The following is a 16,890-nucleotide window of genomic DNA, read 5'->3' on the forward strand; positions in this document are numbered from 1 at the left end:
GGTGTTATCAACATTTATTGCAATATCAGACAGAGAGGTGGACAGAGATGGTGGAAAGATGATTAGTTCTGTTTTATTCATATTGAGTTTTAAGAAGTGAGATGTTGTGAAAGAAGATATAGCAGACAGGCAGTTGGGAACATGTGTGAAGAGGGATTAAGGTCGGGGGCCGAGAGGTACAGTTGTGTATCATCTGCATATAGGTGGCATTGAAAACCAAATGAGTTGAGTTACCACGGCCGTGCATGTAAATGGAAAAGAGGAGAGGACCAAAGACAGCGCCTTGAGGTACCCACACAGATAAAGGATGTGGAGAGGAGGTCTGATCTGAGTAGGAGATGGTGAAAGACCTTCCAGAGAGATCGGATGATATCCAGGAGAGAGTGATGCCCTTTATGCCTAAAGATGAAAGGAGTAAAGTGTGGTCAACAGTATCAAACGCTGATGACAGATCAAGAAGGATGAGTATGGAATAATGACCTTTGGATTTAGCCGTAAGATCTTTGGCCACTTTAGTAAGGGCTGTTTCTGTGGAGTGGTTTGCCCGAAAGCCAGAATGGAACTGATTGAGCAGGGAATTAGCAGATAAATACTGGCTTAGTTCAGCATGAATATGGCGTTCAAGTAATTTAGATGTAAATGGGAGAAGTGACACTGGGAGGTAGTTGGCAAGCACAGTGGGATCTAGAGATTTTTTTTTATGTAGTGGTGTTACAACGGCATTTTTGAGCAAGGACAGAAACATACCAGTGGAGAGGGATAGGTTAAACAGAGATGTTAGGAGAGGAATGAGGGATGATGATAGCTGCCGAATGAGATGTGATGGGATAGGATCCAAAGAACAGGTGGTTAGGTGAGATTTGGAAATTAAAAAGGAGAGAGAATGTTCAGAGTGGAAAGAAGGCAGATAGAGAGAATTGACAAGAGGGGTGGAGATGGAGTTAGAGTCTGCTTGGAAAAAACACTTCAGATGTTGGCAATTTTATCAGTGAAATATGTTGCAAATTATTCAGCTGATAAGGATGAAGAAGGAAGAGGGGGTGGGCAGAGAAGGAAGTTAAAAGTGCTGAACAAGCGCTTTGGATTATGTGAATGGGAGGATATGAGGGAGGAAAAATACAATTCTTTTGCAGAGGAAAGCAAATCTAAAGTTGTTTAAGCCCTTTTTGTATGAAATGATGTCCTCATAGTATTTGTTCTTCTCCAACGCTATTTAGCTACTCACGAACACCTCTTCAGCTGTTTAGTAGCTTTGGTCAGTAAGGGTTGGCGAGTGACACGATGAATGCGGTCATTGGTGAGAGGTGCGACTGCATCCATGACTTGCATGATTGATCTGTGGTAGTGTGTAGTTGCCACGTCTGGGTCAGTGAAGAATTGTGTGAGGAGAGGCGCCATGTCTCCCATGTTTGCCTCAGGCAGCAAAAAGTCTTGAAATGGCCGACAGCATGAGACCTTAAATTAGGTTGTAGGAATAGGAAAATTTCATGAGAATCAAGCTGTGGATAATCAATCAAGCTGTCATAACTTTTTATAGCGGAGTTACTCTTTAAAAAAAATATAAAAATAACAATGTAAGCGGCCCTGTATAATTTGTTCTTTTGAGAGAGAAACTATGGTTGTCTGTGGCTGAAATATGTGCTTAAAATACAATATTACACTCTGCAGAATAATGATCAGACTTTGCCAATAAAACCTCCATTGGGCATTCCATATTTTCAGGTAACGAGGAAACCTGGCAGAGCACAATAGCCTCAGCAGGGGCGAGGTGATGTGATAATCATGTCACTGAAGTACTGTACAGCTAATTAGGCTAGGTGAGCTCGCTGCACGGCTCCATTCCTGAGAAGCACCAGCAGGTGGCGCGGCCAGTCCCCCTCCAGTGACAGCGGCATCTCAAACACACACACACGGAAGGAGAGCTCCGAGGCTCCGTGCAGCACCTCCGCTGTGTGGGAAGCAGCAGCAGACTCACCGGCGGCGTCACACTAACCTGTGCTGCAATCTCTGGAGGCGGAGCAGCCCGTGCGGGGGGGGCGGAGCCAGTTCCCCGACAGAGTGCAGGCAGGAGGATTTTCTCACCTGGTGTAGAATATCTTTAACCTGTTATCTGCCTGCTCACCTTTGAGACTGGCTACTACCCCCCTGTCATAGTGGCCTCCTCCCTTCCCTATCCTGCTGGCAGCCAGTTCACGGGCACTGGAGGGACCCCCTGGAGGCGCCTATATGTGCATACGGTGGGTGCATCTGATTTCCTTCTTCTAGCCCCCTGTGCGGCGGCGGGTGTGGGCTGTGCCGGGGAGGGGGGGGGGGGGGGGTAGCAGTGATCAGGAAGTGGAGCTGCACCTTGTACCGAGCCATATATTGATGGAGGAGGGCTGATCGGGGATAGGCTGGCAGTCGCTGCCCCTTTACATTCTGCTGCCCATCATCAGTAGCAGCATGGGGACAGCTCTGAGCGGTGTGTGTGTTCGTTGTGGGCTTGTGTCTGTGCATTCGCTGCTGCACTGCAGCTGTTTATCTCCAATCTCATTAACCCTTCCCGTGCTGCGATCCCCTCTGCAGGGAGGGAGGGGGTGCAATCGTGGCACTCAGCAACAGCAATCTTCCGCAGCATTGATTGTTTCAGCATCTGTTTACAATATGTCGTGTGTGCGATCAGAAGCTGAGCCTATGGCAGCTAAAGGAGCTTCCGCTCTGACATTATATGGCGTGCCTTTTAGGCAGTTCAGAAAAAAAAATCAGAAAAAAACAAGTTGTGTATTCCCCCGCCTACTATACAGGAAGCAACTGCAGTAGGGCAAGAACATGTGTGTGTCTGTGGCTGCACACCCTTCCTTCCCCCAAGACTCCACTACACCTGGGTCACACTGGCCTCACTACTGTTTATGCTAGTTCAGATTTTTACTGTTGAAAAAAAAAAAAATATATTGCAAGTTTCCAAAGTCATGCTAGACTACATTTCACAACCGGATTGTCAGTGGTAAAACAGTGAGCTTGCTAGACAGACCAGTTTGTTGGGATTCAGAAAACTTTTGCTGGTATTGTCATAGGCAGCTACGTAATAATTATTTATGAGCAAAAAAAAAAATCTCTATTTTTTTAGTTCTATTAAAACTTGCCTGCTGGAAAGTGATTATAGATAGAATGTAACTACTGAATATTTTCAGAAGGGATGTCAATTAGAGAATGCTGAACTTTACATAGAGCTAATCAGAGGACAGGACAAATGCAGGGGCGTAGCAATAGGGGTTGCAGAGGTAGCAACCGCATCGGGGCCCTTGGGCCCTTCCTAAACCAAAGTATAAGCTGTTTATTGGTCCTGTGTTGGTAATGATCACTTCTATAGATGCTTTGAATGGTAGTAATCATTAACAAGCTGTTCCCCATCCCCTTCTGGCACCTCTGACACTGTAGATGACCTTGGCAGGTTTTGTTGCGCCGTATCAATTGCTACGTATAGAGTTCTTGGTGGGCCCCAATCTAAAACTCGCACCGGGGCCCCGAGATTCATAGCTACGCCACTGGACAAATGATTAACTGCCAATTTATTCAATCACTCCTTGGAATCTGATGCATTAGCTTCATGCAAAGTCCCAGTTCACCTCCTCCAGTACTTGTGTTGAAAACAAAACTAAGAAGTTGAATTGAAGATAGCCATAGTCCTTGTTCCTCCCCATATCTGACTTCTGCAAATATCCATTTGATGTTGTCTTGAGTTTCTTTTTTACTTGTCAGTTATTACAATGTGTAGTTGCATATAGAATTGATAAAAACTGAAATGTCAACCGTGTGATTTCTCAATTGAATTGCATCTCCATTCAATCTCCATTCAATGAGTTGTGATAGAGTTTTCAGTGTGATCAGGTTCCCGCAGCCTTTTGGTGTTTTGAAACTTGTTTTTGTCAATGGGAAGCCTGAACTAAGCATACACCTTATTGATTTTGCAGTGCTAGTCTAGTTTTAGGGAACCCAGCAGGAAACCTCATTGGGAAATTCCGCTAACATGATTGGATGGACAGCACCCTTAAAGGGAACCTAAACTGAGAAGGATATGGATTTTTCCTTTTAAATAATACCAGTTGCCTGACTCAGAATCAGAATCAGAATCATTTTATTTCGCCAAGCATGACTGGGTCAAGCCCGGAATTGGGTTTGGCACAAGGAGCGGTACATAGAAGGAAAGGCAGGAAAAACGTTAGAATGACAGTAGTACCTTATACACAATATAGACATACACAATATACAATCAACATTAGAACATATAGCTCAGTATTCCTCTTTCAAAAACAAAAAAACACTGCTGAAGTCTACCGCTCTTATGCAGGTGGCAGGGCGCTGATGGAGGGTGGTAGAATGTTCAGGGAGTTCAGGAGGCTAACGGCCATCGGGAAGAAAGAGTTCTTGTGTCTGGTGGTCTTGGTGGGGATGGCCCGGAGTCTCCGACCCAGTGGAAGTGGGGTGAAAAAACAGTGGCCTGGGTGAGAGAGGTCACCTGCAATCCTCAGTGCCCTGGCTTGCAGTCTCGTTGTATACAGGTGGTCAAGTGGGGTCAGAGGTCTCCCAATGATCCTCTCCGCCGACCTAATGATCCTCTGTAGTTTGTGCCTGTCACTGACGGTGGCTCCCGCATACCAGACCAAGATGGCGGAGCAGAGGATAGATTCAATGGTGGCAGTGTAAAAGCATTTTAGAATCTCCTGCGCCATGCCGAATTTCCGCAGTTGGCGTAGGAAGAAGAGTCTCTGCTGGGCTTTCCGTTTGGGTTGACGTGATGTTGACTCTCCAACTCAGATCGCTGGAGATGTAGGTGCCCAGCAGGCGGGCGCAGGGCACTATGGCCACCTCAGTGCCATCGATGTAGATGGGCGGTGGGGTAGGAGGCGACTTCCTAAAGTCAATTATAAGCTCGACGGTTTTGGCCGTGTTGAGCACCAGGCTGTTCTCCTTGCACCAGTGGCATAGTCTTTCCACCTGCTGCTGGTAATCCTGGATGTTGTCCTTGGTGACGAGGCCGACAATGGTGGTGTCATCCGCAAATTTTACGACTTTGACAGAGTCTATCGTGGATCTGCAGTCATTTGTGTAAAGGGAGAAGAGCAGCGGGGACAGGACGCAGCCCTGGGGTGTACCTGTGTTGGTTGTCACTTCTCGTGAGTAGATGTCCCCCAACCTGACAACTTGGGATCTATTAGAGAGGAAGTCAATGATCCATCGACGTAGGGTGGGGTGGACCCCAAGTGTGGCCAGAACATTCTGGAGGGTGCGTGGGCATATAGTGTTAAATGCCGAGCTGAAGTCTAATAGCAGTACTCTGACATACGCATCCTTCCTGTCTAGATGGTTGTGGATGTATTCCAGACAGATGTTAAGAGCATCATCAGTGGACCTATTTGCCCTGTAGGCGAACTGGAGTGGGTCTAGTAGGGGCAGGGTGGATAGCTTGAGGTTGGATAAGACCACTCTCTCTAGGGACTTCATGATAACGGACGTCAGGGCCACAGGCCTGTAGTTGTTGAGGTCGGAGATGCCTTGTTTCTTGGGAACAGGAATGATGGTGGACCTCTTGAAGCACGCAGGGACTCTGCCCTCTGTCAGTGACCTGCTGAAGATGGCAGAGAGGATGGGGGCAAGTTGCTCCGAACAGGCTTTGAGGCAGGCTGGGGACACGCCGTCGGGTCCCGAGGCTTTCCTGGCATTTAGCTTGGACAGGAGGCGCCGAACGTCTGCCTCCCCCACTTCCAGGCGGAGTGAGTCCTCACTTGGTTCGCTGTACGTGGGGGCTGGGGGGGGAGTAGGAGGTGATGGGTGCTCCCCAGGCTCAGCCTGCCTTTCAAACCTGTAGTAGAATTTGCTTAGTTCTTCAGCTAATTCAGGGCTGGGTGTAGCATGTTGCGGGGGAGGCTTGTAGTTGGTGGCAGCCTTAAGCCCTTGCCATACAGCTCGTGAGTTGTTTGAGCGCAGGTTCTGCTTCATCCTCTCAGCAAACTCCTTTTTTGCAGCTCTCAGCTCTCGCTTCAGAGCGTTCCTCGCCATCCTGAATTCCTCCTGGTTTCCCGCCTTGTGAGCCGCCTCCTTACGTTTCCGCAGTAGCCGTAGCTTGTTGGAGAACCACGGTTTGTTATTCGGGTAGACCTTGAAGGATTTGGTTGGGACGCAGGAGGCCTCGCAGAAGCTGATGTAAGAGGTGACGTTGTCCGCCCACTCGTCCAGGCCTGGAGCTGCCAGGGATTCCCAGTCCGTGCAATCAAAGCAGGCTTGAAGGTGGAGCTTGGCCTCGCTGGACCACACCCTGGAGGACTTCACGACCGGTTTTGCTGATTCCAGGAGCCTTCTGTAGGTGGGGATGAGATGAACAAGGCAGTGGTCGGAGGAGCCAAGTGCCGCCCCAGGGATAGCCTTGTAGGCATTCTTCAGTGGCGTGTAGCAATGATCGAGGGTGTTCGGGCCTCTGGTAGGGCAGGCAACATGCTGGTGGTAGCGTGGCAGCTCTTGTCGAAGGTTTGCCCTGTTGAAGTCCCCCATGACTATGAACAGCGAGTCTGGGAGGGATATCTCCCACTGCGAGATGGTGTCGCTGAGGGAATTCAAGGCAGATTTGGTGTCGGCATCAGGGGGAATGTACACTCCGACAAGGACATAGGAGGAGAACTCCCGTGGTGAGTATACTGGCCTGCAGTTCACGAGAAGAAGCTCTACGTCTGGGGAGCACTTCCTGTCGAGTACTGGTGGGGTGGGGCACCATGAGGAGCTGACGTAGAAGCAGATGCCACCGCCTCTTTTCTTCCCAGAGAGTGAAGGGTCGCGGTCACCTCGTATGAGGCTGAAGCCTGGAAGGTGTAGGGCATTCTCCGGGATGTTCTCATGTAGCCAAGTCTCCGTGAAGCAGAGTACTGGGGTGTTCCTCCCGAGCTCCCACCTGCCACAGAGGAGACGCAGTTCATCCAGTTTGTTAGGGAGAGAGCGGACATTTGCTAGGAGTACTGAGGGGATGGCTGACCTCAAGCCCCTCTTCCTGAGTCTTACGCGTGCCCCAGCTCGGCAACCCCTTCGCCGCCAGCCTGCACTGGGCCAGGGGGCGGAGTCCAGGACTTGCTGTATGTAGTTCTGGACCCGATTTGGCAGGAGATTGGCCTCAGGGAGGGGTGGGCTGCGATGTTCCCACCGCAGAAGTTGCTCCCTGGAGTACGTGGTGCGTGTGGTGGTGGTGTGGGGGGCGGGGGCGTGGCCGATGGCGGGAGTGGGGTGCCTACGGGGGGTGGAGAAGCCTGGCATTGCCCCGAGTCGCCTGATATGCTGCTGTGGATGCGGCAGCATACAGTCTATCACATGAGCGGTGCAATAGAGTCCCTCTTATGAGCAGTGCGATACAGTCCGTCACGTGAGCGGTGCAATACAGTCCATCATATGTGCGGTGCAAACAGCAGTGCAATACAGACAATCACATGTGCAGTGCAATACAGTCCATCTTATGAGCAGTGCAATACGGTTCACCAATGGGAAGTGTAATGAGCAGTGCAATATAGTCCGTCACATGAGCGGTGCCGTACAGACCACAGTCCATCACATGGGCAGTGCCATACAGTCTGACACATGAGTAGTGCAATGAACTCCATCACATAAGCAAGAAAAAAAAAAAAAAAAAAAAAAAAAAGTTTAAGCTGACAGTCCGTACAGATAACGATTATAAAAAGACAATCCATAACACACACAACAGTCCATGCTCAGGCATATAAGGCAGTAGTGTCAGTTCGGAGTGTGCAGTTCAATGAGTGCAGGAAGCATGAGATGAGGAGATGTGTGCAGGCAGCAAGCAGGTGAGGAGAGCAGGGTTCTTACCAGCCCTGCACTGTATCTGCAGCACCGAGAAGTGCCATGATCCAGGGCTCTGCGATGGTCAGGAGGATCCTAGTGGCAGGATGCTGGATGGTGGCTGCTAGGGAGGTTGAGGCATCCCGGTGTAACTGTCTGCGGAAGGGTCAGAGGGGGGAGCCGTCCTTGTGCATTGTCGTCTCTCCACGTGGGTGGCCTGGTAGGTTGACTAGCCAGAGGCAGGGGGGCAGCGGGGATGCAGAAGGCTTGCAGCGGCCTCCTGACGGCGAATGTCTCTCTGTCGGCAGGCTTCCCTGGTTGCTGGAGAAGGATGGCTACTGTTGCCTGGCCGACGATGTCCTGGCCAGCAGCCAACTGCGGGGGTTGACTGTGTAGTGACGACGGTGAGCCGGGGACTACTCCACGTGGGTGATTGCGCGGCTCTCCTGCGATGAGCTCCCCTGTGATGTTCAGGTCACCGGCTCCAGCTCCTCTGTGATGCGGTGCTGGGCTCCCTGCGATGCGTCCCTTGCTGTGCTGAGCCGGTTCCCCTTTGCTCAGCAGAACTGCGGTTGTGCGCCGGGGGAACTTGGATTCCACGTGGGTGGCCTGAGCGTGATCCGACCCCGGAGCTTCGGCGGCGAGGTAGTCTGCCCGATGCAGGCTTAGACCCGGAGCATGTGTGCTATCCACACTTAGATGCACTTACGTGCATCTATGGGCTGCAATGTCCCGGGTTAAGCGGAGAAAAAAGGAGGAAAAGAGAGGAGCTCTGTGCCATGGCTGCCGTTCAGCGCCATCTTAGATATCACTCTCCTGCTGATCCTGTGTCTCTAATGCTAGGAATACACGGTGCGTTTGTGCGCCGGAATCGAGCCGCTGTCTCAATACCGGCGCGTCCGCACGGGCATTTCCTAATGTTCCGTGCGTTTCTTCTATTGTTCTCCCCGCCGGTATCGAGCACGGAATCAATCCGGCGAGGTATCGGACAGGTCGGAAATTATCAATCGAGCCATCAGCGGCTCGATTGATTTCAAACGCACAGTGTATTCCCAGCATAATTTAGCCACAGCCCCTCAACAGCGTACATTTGAATACGGCGCTGGTAGACTTGGGCGCAGGATCCAGCTGTTAAATGGCTGGTCCTGCTTCTGCACAAGTCCGGGACGCTTTAATTACTATTCCCCCTCCAGGCCGACATGGATAGTGGGGGAATGAAATAATTCGGCTTCCAGCGATTGCTGGAGGCCGAATTATTGTGTTTTTTAAACAACTTCGGCTCCGTCTTCTGACGGAGCCGACCTTCCTCACTGAGCGCCGCTATAGACTGATTCCCATTACAGTCTATGGCGGCGCTGGCTGCGCCCAAAGCTAGCAGCGCCCAAAGCTAGCAGCGCTGAAAAGCACTGCTCCGCCTCAACAAGCATGCAGATCAGGTGCTCTGACTTAAGTCAGACTGCATTAGCTGCATGCTTGTTCAGGGACTGTGGCTAAAAGTATTAGAGACACAGGATCAGCAGGAGAGTCAGGCAACTGGTATTATTTAAAAGGAAAAATCCATATCCTTCTCAGTTTAGGTGCCTCTTTTCCATGGGTAGTTGAACTGTGTGCTCAGAAAGCAGTTACCAGGCGGCAGCAGCAAGAGTTTGAGAGGCTTTTCACTGCCTATCAACTGCCTGTGGAAAAGAGGCCTTAAAGCGGAACTGTAGATTCCTAATAAACACATTGGCCTCGATTCATAAAAATGTGTTCGGTGAAATAAATCAGTGCGGGGAAACTCCGCGCTCGGTATTTCAGACTTCTGGGTGGTCCTTCATAAAATGTTGCCAGTTGCGATAGCAGAGCGGAGATTTCCCGCTGTAGGCAGGTGGTGGGCTGTCGGGAGCCTTGCGGAAACACAGGAGCTGGCTGAGTTCCTCAGTGCGCTGCTCTCTCTCTGCTGCTGCTTGGGAGGTCTGTCCCATTGACTTACATGTACTCCGCGCGCTTATCGCTACATCCGAGCAAGCGGTATTTCCCGTCTGCATACCGCTTGCTCTAATTTTTATGAATGGACATTTTGTTACATTTCCGCCTAGAATCGCCGCATAAGGCGGTGATTTATCACTCTGCTCCGGAATGTCAGCTCCGCATGCGGAAACAGCCTTTATGAATACACATTTTGTTCAGTGTTCGGTAAAATCGTCTGTTTTCAGCATTTCCGCATGCGGGAATGCTTTATGAATCGAGGCCAATGTTTCACTTACCCGGGGCTTCCCTAAGCCCCCAGCAGCTGTCTTCTCCCGCGCCGCTCCTCAACGAGCCTCCGTTCGCCCGCCGCCAGCTAGTTTCGGTTTCGCCACCGGGCCACTGCGCCTGCATGGCTTTGGCCACGCGTATCCTTTCTTTGCATTCCCCGCTGTTGTAGAGGGGATCGCGAAGAAAGTATACGCTTGGCCAGAGCCGCGCTGGCATCGACTTGCAAGACGAGGTACGGGGCCGAGCGGCGGCGGGGGAACGGAGACTCGTTGAGCAGCGGGACAGGACAGCTGCTGGGGGCTTGGGGAAGCCCCAGGTAAGTGAAACACTGTGGGCTCGATTCAGTAAATGGTGCTAACCCAGTTAGCACGCCTAAAGGCTTTGGGCGTGCTAACTAGGGTGCTGAGTAGTTAGCACATACAAACTACTTAGCACCGTAGTTAGCGCATGCAAACTCAGCACCGTAGTTAGCACATGCAAACTACTACTTAGCACCGTGCTAACTAGGGTGCTAAGCTCCATGGTTAGATACCCCTGGTCTTGCTAATTATGATCTCGTAAAAGATAGAATATTTGGCAATTTAAATTAAATCTGAGCTCTATATATTATGTGACGATCATTATATTATTGTTAACAATACCTCTCATCTTCCACAGTGATAATTGATGCTGAAGCTACTGTTGGAAAAGTTAGAAGGCGCACTGCTACACTGCATATTCTGTCATGTGGTCCTTTTCTTTGTTGAATAAACACAGATTTTTTTTTTTTAAAAAAGCTAGGGTGCTAAGTAGTTTACATGTGCTAACTACGGTGCTAAGCAGTTTACATGTGTTAACTACTTAGCACGTGCAAAGCATGTTAGCACATGCAAAGTGGTTTTTCACTGGTGTGCTAACACTTAGCACCCTTTTCTGAATCAAGCCCTGTGTTTATTTTAAATCTACAGTTCCGCTTTAAGGCTCATTCACACTTGAGCGTTTTGCCAGCGATTTCGGCAAAACACTCAAACCATAGCACTTTTGAAAGCGCTAGTGCAATGAAACCCTATGGGCCCGTTCTTACTTGGGCGATTTGTGCTAATCGCCCAAAAATGCTAAACGCAAACGCGTAGCCTGTACCATTTTCAGGCGATTTCCTGACGATTGCGTTTCAGTGCTATAGAAGCGCTAAACGCGATCGCAAAAATATCGTCAAGTGTGAATGGTTAATCGCATAAAATTGCCAAAGCAAAAGCGCTAGCCTAATGGGCCCTTAGGTTTTAGGTTGTAGTAAACTATGCCCACATTATTTGGCCAGTCGCAAGGCTTTGTGCTGTAGAGGGTGTTGTGATTGGAGAACTGTTTCCTGTTGGTTCCTCTAAACTAGACAAGCAGCATTTTTTTTTTTTAAGGGGATTTGTTTGATCGAATGTGCAGGAGTTCTGTTGCTCCCAACATATCCAGTCAAGCCACTTTGAATTGATTTTGGGCAGTTTATCAGTCAAACGTATGACTGGATATGTGGGAAAATTTCTGTATGAGTAGGCAGGGGAGGAGTGGTGGTGACAGATTTGCACTGCATTAAGCATTGCTTGCTTTTGTTAGATTTTTATGTTTTACACCTATGGTGTTGTAGATGTATGTTCACTCTTCTGCACTGCTGCCAAATGTACTCTCCATCTAGTAATGTGGCGCCGTATACAAAATGCATCCAAGTGTAGTGTCAGAGCAAGGGAGAATAAGGCCCCTTTTGCTCTCAGTCATAACTGAAAGAAAACGGATTTTCAAAGTAATGTTCATGTTTTTCTGCAGCTCAGTTCCCACTGTACGCGTTTTAACTGAAAGTTTTTGCACAATGCACTGCTATGTAAAAAATGCACACTAACGCACAGCAACGCATTAGCCTCCCTGGTGTTATGATTATTTCTGGATTTAGGGTCTAAAAGTCAGCTTTTAGACCCTAAAAACAAGAAAGAAAAAATGCCACAGATCTGCAGCAGCCCCTGCATATAACTCACTCAGGCATGGGATCACTGCTCTGAGCTGCAAATTTCTGCCCCAAGCCTGACTCAGGATCACCCTAACAAGCTGCACCCCCTTTCTCACATGGCCCTGGGTTTAGTGCCTGCCTTTTTCAGTAGTTACTCCTCTGATCAGGAACACGTTTATTCTGTCATTGCCTGCTGTACAGACTTGCATTGCTGTAGGCTACAGTCTTGCCAAGGAGCTTGGCCTGAGCTTTGCATTAGTCTGTAATACATAACAGTTGAATTCAGGGGGGACATGCTAAATTTAAACTAAAAATAGACTTTACAGCCATAGTTTACCTTCACAGGTTTTTCATTGTTAGGAAAGTGAATAGGGAACTATGCTATGACTCGCACAATCTTCATATTTGTTATTGCCATTCCAGAGATGTCATTGGAAGATTTAGTTATATGACCATGGGTTTAATCACAAATCGGGCATCTGCAGGAGGGCAGAGGGTGTTCCCCCAGCTAGTAAGCTGCTCTCACTCCTCAGCACAAAGCAGATCGCCTGCCCTGCCCATCGGTTCTCTCTGCAGGTTCTTTGTTGCCAGCAATGCAGCTCAACAAAGTCTCATTATCTTCCTTCCCACTTTGAGACAAATCTTTAAACCCTTCCCATTCCCTCAAAGCTTTACTAAGGCATGTGTACGTCTCATCACCCTACTCTACCTACACAAATAAACCTTTCACTGCTCTTATTTAACCAATTGTGCCCTGAGCCCACTAACGCAGTTGTGTCCGCTTTTCAGCTGCACATCAATGTTACAGGTGCTGAAAAGCGGACAAAACTGCGCACAACTGCGTTAGTGAGCTCAGGCCCTTAGGAAAGATATCAGGGAGGGTATATGTTTTTTTTTTTTTTATCCAATGTGGAGGGGCAGGGAGGTAAGACACTGCTGAGTTATAGTGCTGCAGTGCAGGTTACAATCTGCTAGCAGAATGGGGAGGAGGTGGGAGGGGTCAGATGATCATTAGGGCCTGAGCCCACTAACGCAGTGGTGTCCGCTTTTCAGTTAGTGCTGGAACCCACAAGAGCGCTTTTCAGAGCATTTAGGGAGCTTATGCTCAGCTAATGTTAACGCATGTGCCAACTTCCACTGGAATGTTTGCGATTCCCAAAATCGCAAGCGCAGGACATGCAACATTTTGTTAGCGTTTCAATGTAAAGTATATAATCACTGGCGTAATCGCTGATCAAAACTTGCATGGAGCGATTTTGCTAGCGTTTTAAAGTTACTGTACACTGTAACAAAATTAAAAATAAATGAAAGGACCAATCAGACTTTAAAACGCTAATCGCTACACAACCGCTGGCAAATTGATTATACTTTCTAAAATCGCTCCCTAAAACGCTCATGAAATCGCATACAAACTTGCTTATACAAAACGCTAGCGATTGCGATTAGCGATAGCATTTTGTAGTGTGTTCCAGGCCTTAAACATCAATGTTACAGATGCTGAAAAGCGGACAGAAGCTGATACAACTGCACACCACTGCGTTAGTGGGCTCAGGCCCTCACTGTGCTTGCATGGAGAGACAAGATGGTATCCCTTCCTAGCTGCTTCTTGACTACCTCATGTGGGTAGGAGAAGTTTGTAAAGTAACCAGGGACCTGGTCTGCTCAATAAAACTGCATGGTTCAGGAAAAGGAGCTGCAGGACTCAGCCAGCCAGATGCTTTCAATACAGTATAATCTCATTATAATAAACTCTCAGGTATAGTAAACTACCTAGTGGCTTGATAGTGTACTGGTTAAGGGCACCACCTTTGATATGGGTGACCAGGGTTTGAATCCTGGCTAGGGTCAATTCAGTAAGGAGTTCAAGACAAGACTCTCTAATGGCCCATACTCACGAGGGACTTTTGTCGCCTCAACACGCGGCGCGCGCGTGTTGCGGCGACAGGTCGCCCCCGTGAGTATGGGCCGTCGCGCGCGCGCACCCCGAACTGTCGCCCGTCGCTCATGTCGCCATGCGATTGAAAGTTTCAATCGCATGGCGACAGTCGCCGCCGCACCTCCCCCGCAACTGTCGCTAGTCCACGTGAGTACGCGGACTAGCGACAGCAACCTCCATTGTGGTAAATGGAGCTTCCGGCGGGGGGAGGAGGAACGTCGGCGACAGCTTCCGTCTCGCCGCTGGTCCCTCTTCCGCGTGTGATTTATGATCCGATTAAATCGATTTGTTTTGCAATGGCAAATCGAATTGAATCGAATCCTGATCGGACATGTTGGATTTAATCAGATCGTAAATAGAATCGTAATCGAATCGTATAAAGAATCGTATCGTGTAGATTGGGCTTTAGGGAGCAACACCTGGTATAGTAAATGCGTATATAATAAAACTTCTGTTATAGTACACATGGTTTTTTGGCCTCTATGTGACGCTGACTGGATATAGTACACAGAAGAGCTCCCCTGGTGGCTGCAGCACATCTAAAGGGATGACTGGGATGCCCAGGACAGAAAACCTGAGTGATACACGCAGCTCTCTGCCTGCCTGCTGACCTGCTCCATGCTGGTAAGTGACATTTACCGAGCTTAGTGAATTGAGGCATGTTTGTTTGGTAAATTACCGAACTTTTGCCTCATGTAGGAAGACTTTAGTGAATTTGGAAAAAAAAAGTGTAAAATACCGAATGAGGTAAATTAACGACCAAAATGATTTTACCGAACTGCCCATTGTGAATAGAGCCCATTGTTACTACTTCCACTTTGCAATCTTTCCTTATTAGCGTTGACGCTGCTGGTACCCCATGTGAAGCGCAGTACAGGCTACTTTTACTTGTAGTGCAGATCAAAGCAGGCCTATTCATTGCAAAACTAAGGAGAGTAGAGTGCGAAGTTCTGCCCGTAGAGGTATCAGAGCCATTCACATTACAGATGAGTGGCTTATTATGATTAGCTGCATTTTGAAGAGTGGCTTTATGATTGGCTCAAGTGTGAGCAGAAAGTTCCGCCTGAGGAGGTATAAGGAGCAAGGATACTGTACTAGCAATTTGTCCAGCCTGGCTATGCAGCCCTAATGGCCCATACTCATGAGCTACAAATGTAGCTAGTCGCTAGCACACAGAAGCGTGTGCGCGACAGATCGGCGACCGCGCCAATCGCCTGGCGACAGGAGCGACGGTTCGGGGCGTGCGCTATACTCACAGGCGACAATTGTAGCCTGTGAGTATGGGGCTTTAGGTATACTTGACCTCGTAGTCCACCAGATGTGCTAGTACTGTACCTCCAGCAGGAGAACAGAGTTGCTCTCTTGCAGTAGAGAATGTCTGAGGAAAATCTTTTAAAAACTAGGCCATTTCCGATTGATATTTGATCAAAATATTGGTTCGGCATTGTTCAGGAATGCCCATTCCTTGAGCGAGCAATGCTGGAAGGAGGGGGAGGGGAGGATCACCGGATGCAGTGTTTTCAGCAACATTCCCCGTTTCCACTATCGCGAATCCACATGCGTTGTCTGCATGCGGATTCGCATAGCCAGTGCAAGTGGATGGCCCTGTTTCCACTTGTCAGTAATCCTGAGTGTTGTTCTGTACTATGCGAATTGCCGCTAATAGGGAAATGGCATGCGTATTTTACTGTGATTTCGCATGCGATTTCGCATAGAAAGTAATGTTAAATCACACAGGCAGTGACATGGTTAAAATCGCATCAATACTAACCAATGTTCGTGGAAAGGAGGCCTGAGCCTCCTTTCCACAAAACTGTTGAGCTTTGTGCTCAGCAAGCAGTTACCAGGCAGAACTAAGCAGCTATCATTCAGCAACGAGGAGTTACTAGGCAGCAGTGAGAAGTTGAGAGAGTTTGAGAGGCATTTCACTGCCTATCAGCGGTCCCTGGAAAGGAGGCCTGAAAGTCTTGGAGAGCTCTGACTTCTGAGCTGTATTGTGTTTTTCTTTTGCAGAAAACGGTTCAGGACAGGTCAAAAGTTCACTGCCTGTTCTGCAAAAACGTTTAGAATGCTGATTAATGTGTAAACTGCAAGTATTAGAGTGATGCAATGTTATATAAAAAAACAAAACAAAAAAAAAGCCGTGTAACTGAAAATAAAAATGAGAATATTTTTTTTCTTTTTGGCTACCAATGTTCTAGTAATTATCCGTACTACACAACCAATTCATTGCTTTTTTTCCCCCTCCTGACATCAGTCAGGAAGTGAACTCTTTCATCCGGAAAAGAATAGATAAAATGTATTCTTAAAAACGTTCACGCAATTGCTGCACACAGCTTTTTTTGTGAGCATTTTACGTTTTCCTATACCTTCCATTCGCCTCAAAAATGGCCCTTGCCGCGCTTATCTGAGCAGATCGGAAACGAACCACTCAGATGTGAATTTTGTCATAGAGAATCATTGCACAAGCGCTTTTAGGGCGATTTTGAAAATCACCAGTGCTTTAAAAGACTCAAACGCCCCTAGTGTGAACGAGCCCTCGGGAGGGATTTCGCTCTTTTTTTTTAAGCGCTGGTGATTTTTAAAAATTGCCTTGAAAGCGCTTCTGCAATGCTGCTCTATGTGAGTGTTCTCACATGAGCGATGAGCTTTCTATCCAATCGCAAAGGCGGGTCCTGAACCCTTTTCTGAGCGCTTGCAATTCAATAGAAAAGATAGGAAAATCAGTTGAAAAAGCGATTTGTAAAGTGATTTTCCGAGCGCTTTTAATGAATAAATACATTGTATGTATTCATTTCTGGGGCAAAGAGTTCACTGAAAAAAGTGAAAAAACATTGCTGCACAAAAGCGCTTAGAAAAGCGCTTTTCTAAGCGCAAATCGATATGAAAGCACTTAGGAAAATGCTTGAAAAATCACTCCATAAATCGCTCAGTG

At 48.2% G+C, this 16,890-nt stretch overlaps 1 protein-coding gene across 2 annotated transcripts in view; it reads left to right on the forward strand.

The window, feature by feature from the left end:
- The first annotated feature begins 1,897 nt into the window (after nucleotides 1-1,897).
- MBP (myelin basic protein) overlaps nucleotides 1,898-16,890 on the forward strand; it is a 255,162-nt gene continuing 240,169 nt past the window's right edge. The window contains exon 1 of one of the 2 annotated variants that reach the window (XM_068237053.1): nucleotides 1,898-2,237. The gene's annotated coding sequence lies outside the window, so the exon portion shown is untranslated. The remainder of the gene's footprint in view (nucleotides 2,238-16,890) is intronic. The other variant, XM_068237052.1, reaches the window with a different exon arrangement.

Source organism: Hyperolius riggenbachi, chromosome 5, assembly GCF_040937935.1.
Source record: "Hyperolius riggenbachi isolate aHypRig1 chromosome 5, aHypRig1.pri, whole genome shotgun sequence".
Lineage (NCBI taxonomy): Eukaryota > Metazoa > Chordata > Amphibia > Anura > Hyperoliidae > Hyperolius > Hyperolius riggenbachi.